The following is a 6,221-nucleotide window of genomic DNA, read 5'->3' as shown; positions in this document are numbered from 1 at the left end:
GACAGGGTCTTGTTACATAGTTTGGACTGGCCTCAAACTCAGCATGACCTTCCTGACTCAGTCCTTCTGCCCTGAGTGCTGGAATTACAGATGTGCACCACCATGCCTGAATCCATTTTTTGATATCCTCTTTGATCTCCTTTTTCAGAGTACTGCAGATTTCAACTTATGGGTCTTTCACTGTTGTTCAGTATCTTATGGAGGATTTTTGCATCTATGTTAATTGAAGAGATTGGCCTGTAGTTCTCATTTTTGGTTGGGTCTTTTTCTAGCTTTGATATCAGGATAATGCTTGCTTCTAGGAATGAATTTGTGAGTATTACTTCCCTTTCAATTTCATTAAAGAGTTTGAGATGTAGTGGCATTAGATCTTCTCTAAATTTCTTGTATAAAGTAGCAGTGAATTTATCAGGACTCGGACTTTTATTTGTTGGTAATTTTTAATCACTTCTTCAATTTCCTTGGCTGATATTGGTTTATTTAGAATTTTTATTCTTCTTGATTCAGCTTTGGTAAATCTTATGTATCTAGGAATCTACCCATTTCTTCTGTGCTTTCCTTCTAACTAGAGTCCAGGCTCTCCAAATAGATACTGATGATCTTTTGGATTTCTGCAGGACCTGTTATAATTTTGCCCCTTTCATCTCTAATTGCATGAATTGGGGTCTTTTCTTTCCTTGTTTTGATGAGGAGAGCTAAAGGTTTGTCAATTTTGTTTAATCTTTCAAAGAACCAACTCTTTGATTCGTTGATTCTCTGTACTGTTTTCTTAGTCTCAATTGCATTGATTCCTGCTCCAATCTTTATGATTTCCTTTCTTGTATGGGCTTTGGATTTAGCTTGTTCTTCTTTTTCTAGAAGCTTGAGATTCAGAATTAGGCTGTTTGAACTTGCTCTGTTTTGCTGATGTGGGAATTCACTACTGTAAACTTCCCTTGCAGGACTGCTTTCATTGTGTCCCATAAGTTCTGATGTATTATATTGGCATTATCATTCAATTGTAGAAACAGTATAATTTCTTCTTTAATTTCATCTGTGACCCATTGGTTGTTCTGGAGGGTATAATTTAATTTCCATGTGTTGATCAAGTTTTTGTAGTTTCTTTTGCCAATGATTTCCAATTTCTTTTCTTTTCTTTTTTTTTTTTTTTTTTGTCTTTTTGAAACAGGGTCTCACTACGCACTTCAGGCTGGCCTTGAGCTCACTTTGTAGCCCAGGATGGCCTCAAACTTGCAACGATCCTCCTGCCTCAGACTCCCAAGTGCTGGGATTACAGGCATGAGCTGCCACACCTGGCTGATTTCCAATTTCATTGCAATACTGTTTGATCATATGCATGGGATAATTTCACTTTCTTTGCACTTACTTAAGCACATTTTATGAGCTATTATGTGAACTCTTTTTGGGAAAGTCTCATGTGCTGCTGAGAAAAATATGTATTCTGTTGTTGTTGGGTGGAAAAATCTGTAGACATCTACTAGGTCCATTTGTTCAAAAGGTGTGGTTTGGCTTTCATAATTTTTGTCTACTTGAGCAGTCTATTTGTGACAATAGGGTGTTGAGGTCTCCTATTATAATTGCATTAGTGTTAATTTAATTTTTCATATCCATTATTATTTGTTTTATATAGTTGGGTATAGTGATATTTAGCACATACACATTTATGATTGTTATCTCTTCCTCTTAGATTGTAACCTTAACAAGTATGTAGTGATCTTCTTTGTCTCTTCTGATGAGTCTTGACTTGAAATCCACTTTTTCTGCAAATAGAATAGCTACTTCTGCTTTTTTCCAGGTTCCTGTTGTGTGTATTATTTTACATCCTTTGACTTTAAGTCTATGAATTACTTTTTGAGTTAAATGAGTTTCTTGTATGCAGCATATTATTGGATCATGTTACTTTGTCCATTCTGCCAGTCTTTTTCTATTGATTAGTGAATGGAGACCACTCACATTGATGGTTATAACTTATATGTATTGATTTATCCTTGTCATTATATTATTTTCCCATTGTTTCATTTCCTTTCCCTTCTATTTAATTGGTTGCCCTGGCTTGTGGATTCATTCTATTGGCATTATTGGAATTTTTGTCTTGCCTTTTTCTAGAATATCCTTCAGAACTTTTTGGAATTTGATTTGATGGTCATAAATTTCTTCAGGTGTTCTTTATTATGGAGGTATGTTATTTCTCCATTGATTTTGAAAGATAGATTTTCAGGACCCAACAATCTGGGTTAGAGATTGTTTTCTTTTAGGGCTTGAAATATCCAAAATATCCTTGACTTAAAAATTTGTGTTAAGAAGTCTGCTATGATTCTGTAGGGTTTTCCTTTGTGGGTGATTTGCTTTTTTTTTATTTTAAAGAGAAAAAATAAAAATAATAATGGAACAGAGTTTCAAGACAGGTTAGTAGGAGATTTACAATAATTAATAGTTACAATACTTAATACATTGCATATGGTTGTTTTCATTGTAGTTATTCAGAGTACAAGATATAGGCATGTTATCTTGTTCAAACAATATTAGCACAAACCTTTTTTTCAACGAACTAAGAGAAACTAGCTTTATAACCATCTTAACTATCTTGTGTATAAATGTATTTTTTCTTTTTCTTTTTCTCTTTCTTCTTTTCCCCTTCCCCCCATCACAGTTTGTCTTTTATTTTGAACAGCTTCTTCCAAATCCACAATATCTATTGTAAAATTTGGGTCTTAATTTACTCACTCAATTTATCAACTAGTGAGACAATATGCCTTGATGTAGTTCTTTTCTGATCATGGCTATTTGGCATTCTATATGCCTCACATAACTGTATTTCATGTTCTTTTTACATGCTTGGAAGATTTCTACTATTACTTCTGTGAACAAATTTTTACGTCCTTTGTGTTATCTTCTGATTTTTTATTGATTCCAGTTAATCTTATAGTATTCTTCTTTGCATCATCTAGTAGCTGCTGGATTGATTTTTTGTGTGGTCCCTTACTATTTTTAAGAAATTTCTCAATTAATGATTGCCAACTACAAGTCTGTCTTATAGATCTGATAGTCGATCTTCACATCAATTGATTCTGTGTCATATACTTTCAGTAGACCTAGATATCTGTTTGGATCTGTTTTATGTAATCTAATTCTTTCATATGTGGGGCATTCATAGTTTCCATGTCTTCCCTATGCTCCTCTGTTTTTAAAAATCTGCATATAGTCTAGATTTAGTGACCATTTCTTTTATTATGATCATCATCTCTTTAATTATCTGTGTTATTATTTCTGGTTTGGTTATGTCAAGAGATCTATCTATCATTTTTGTTATTACCACTACTACCATTTCAGAAATTTTTGATGGGTGGCTGTCTTAATATTTTTTCTTGTTGCTTAGATAAAATACTCAATACCCAAATTTAATGGAAAAAAGCTTTACTTTGGCTCACAGTTTGTAAAGGTTTCAGTACATAGTTGGCTGGCTCCAAGGCAGGGTGATATGGCAGAGGAGCAACAGTTCATGTTAGGAAGAAAGCAGCAAAGCAGTGAAGTAACAAGTAGCAAGCAATAAGCAGTGAAGTAGGGAAGAAGCAACAAGTGACAACAGCAGCTCTCTTTCTATCTCTTATATTCTATCAGGATACCCACCCTTAAAATGGATAACATTCACATCTAGGGTGAGGCACCCTTAATCATGGCTTTGGACCATGAATCAACCCCAGCCTCACACCCTTAATCTTCACACCGCATACTCTAGATCCAGGTACCTCTTAAAAGCCCACCTACCACTGCATGAGGCTTTGTGGGGATATCTAGATGCAAGCCATAATAGTGGCTTTTGACTTCAAAGCCTCCTGGATTTGCCTTGGGAGTTGGGGATGCTGGGTTGCATCTTGCTTCCATGTTTTCTCATTTTCTATTTTAAAATATGTTTTCTATATTGAAGTTTATGGGGAGTAGCTTCCCATAAGTTGCTTATGAGAAGTAGATTTATTACTAGTATTGTGACCACCTAAGGAAATACTACTTTTCAGAGATATCTTCTAGGGGTAGCTGGCTTTTGGCCTTTGAGTTTGTCTCAGGATCTTACCTCTTCTGTTTATTAGGGATGAAAGTTTACAGCTGTTTGGCCTAACTCCCAGTTCTTTGGTACTGGGCTGTAGTATTGTTTATGACCACTAGACAGTCTAGGTATTGGCATATGTCTTAGTTGCTTTTCTCTCATTGCTAGGACAGTATATCTGATGCCCAAATTAAAGAAGGAATGCTTATTTAGTTCACAGTTTGTAGAGGTTTCAGCCCATAATCACTTGTCTCCAAGGCAGGGTGATATGGCAGAGGGGGCCACTGTTCATGATAGCAGAAAACAGAAAAGCAACAAGAGCAAAGGAGGAGGAGAAAACTTCTTTTTCTCCCTTGTATTGTATGCAGGCTACCTACCCTAGGGTGAGTTTAGCGCTCACACCACCAATCTCAGTAGTAGACAATGAGTCAATCATAAACATTAGATTCAGCTGCCTGCAAAAGGCATCCCTCCACTCCATGATGGCATGAGGCTTTGGAGGGACATCCAGACACAAACTATAAAAGTATACAAAGAAGATCAATTGATCAAAATTATGTCACCTTGGCTAAAGAAGTACAATCAGTAATAGCAACAGCATCAATCATAGACCGGAAAATGACAAACTGTTATGAGTAATGATTTGCCATTTTTAACCCTAGGTGCAAGATTTATAGTTGTAAACAAAATATAAGACAAACCATAAAATTTTATGCAGTCAATATCCACTCAATAGGGCAATTTTCTACTAAGGGGATATAATTAAGAGGGGAGAAGAGGAAATAATTAACAAGTGAAGAAAAAAGAAACAAATCTGAAGGACAAAGTCTCAAGCCTCAGGAAACTATAGGAAAAGACAAGGGGGAAAGGAAGAAGGAGAAAATGAAAACAAGAAGATAACAAGAAAACCCCTAAAAAAGTGTTCCCACATACAAAACACAAGAGCAAGCAATAAAAAGACCCAAAAAACCACAAATGAACAAATATTTCAAAGTCCAAAAGCAAAGCAAAAACTGAACCAAGAAAAAACAAAACAAAAACCAAGAAATTTCCCTGTGATTCCAAGCCTGTGGTTATCTTTTGGGGTCTATAGCTTTGGGGCAGTGCCCAATTCACAGCACAACTCTCCTCTTAATGGTAGACAAAGGAGGCAATCAGAACCCGGATTTGTGCTGGATAATCCCAGCAAGCTGACTGTACAATTAGGGTGAAGTGCTTGTTCTGGAACTTTCAGTTTCACAGAAATTCAGGTTGAAACTGGCCTCTGCTTGTGGGGTAGGTTCTCAGTCAGCTTATAACACTCTGGTGTCTCTTGCAGGCTTGACCACAGCTTCCTGACCATAGACATCCTCTGTGGTTGTCCCTCACCCAGTCACTGTGAGAGTCCAACACCGGGAGTTCTAAGATGAAGTCACCTCACTGCTGCTTTGAGCCTCAGGTTCAGTTGACCCCCTGCAAAAGGGCATCTGACCAAGCACTCTCTCTAGGTGATATTGCAGATGGTTGGAATGGAGCCACTCACTAGCTGTTGTAGTACACAGCATCCAGTGCTCTGTTTCACTGGTGTGTTTCTCCCTAAAGATCTCTGGAGTTGCCTGCTTTGATTATGTCTCTGTAGATTTGATCTTTCTTTCTCTCACTACAAGCCAGGAGCTGGGGAGAAAGTGCAGATTGCCCTTTCTTTTTTCTGTGTTGTGGTCTATCTCTGTAATTTCTCTGTAGAATTCAGTTTTCCTTCCATATCTTTCCTGGGCCTCAGGGATCCATCTCCATCCCTCTTTTCAACCCCGAGTTATTATTTCCAATGTCTAGATTACAATTCTTGGACAGGTTGATTTGGTGCTGCTTTCTGCTCTGCCATCTTCCCGGAAGTGCACTCTCTCACTCTCTCTCTCTCCCTTTTCCTGCCTCTTCTCTTCCTCTCTCTTCCTGCCTCCTGCCCTTACCCTCCTCCATATGTTGTCTCATCCTGAGCAGTCTCTCCATTTGGCTTGTGTTTCTCACTGTGTGGTTGTTTCAAAGAGTCATGTTGTAGTAGAAACTGCCACGCCCCCGCCAGTATACTTGATTCTGTTAGTTGTCCAGATAATCTCCAGTTTACTTCAGTTCCTGTTACAGTTCTTGTTACTTCTGTTTCCTAGAAATGGCTGGTCACTATGTGCACATTATAAGAACCAAT

This window comes from Chinchilla lanigera, unplaced genomic scaffold (assembly GCF_000276665.1).
Source record: "Chinchilla lanigera isolate Chin_1 unplaced genomic scaffold, ChiLan1.0 scaffold00045, whole genome shotgun sequence".
Taxonomy (NCBI): domain Eukaryota; kingdom Metazoa; phylum Chordata; class Mammalia; order Rodentia; family Chinchillidae; genus Chinchilla; species Chinchilla lanigera.
This window is presented reverse-complemented; position numbering follows the sequence as displayed.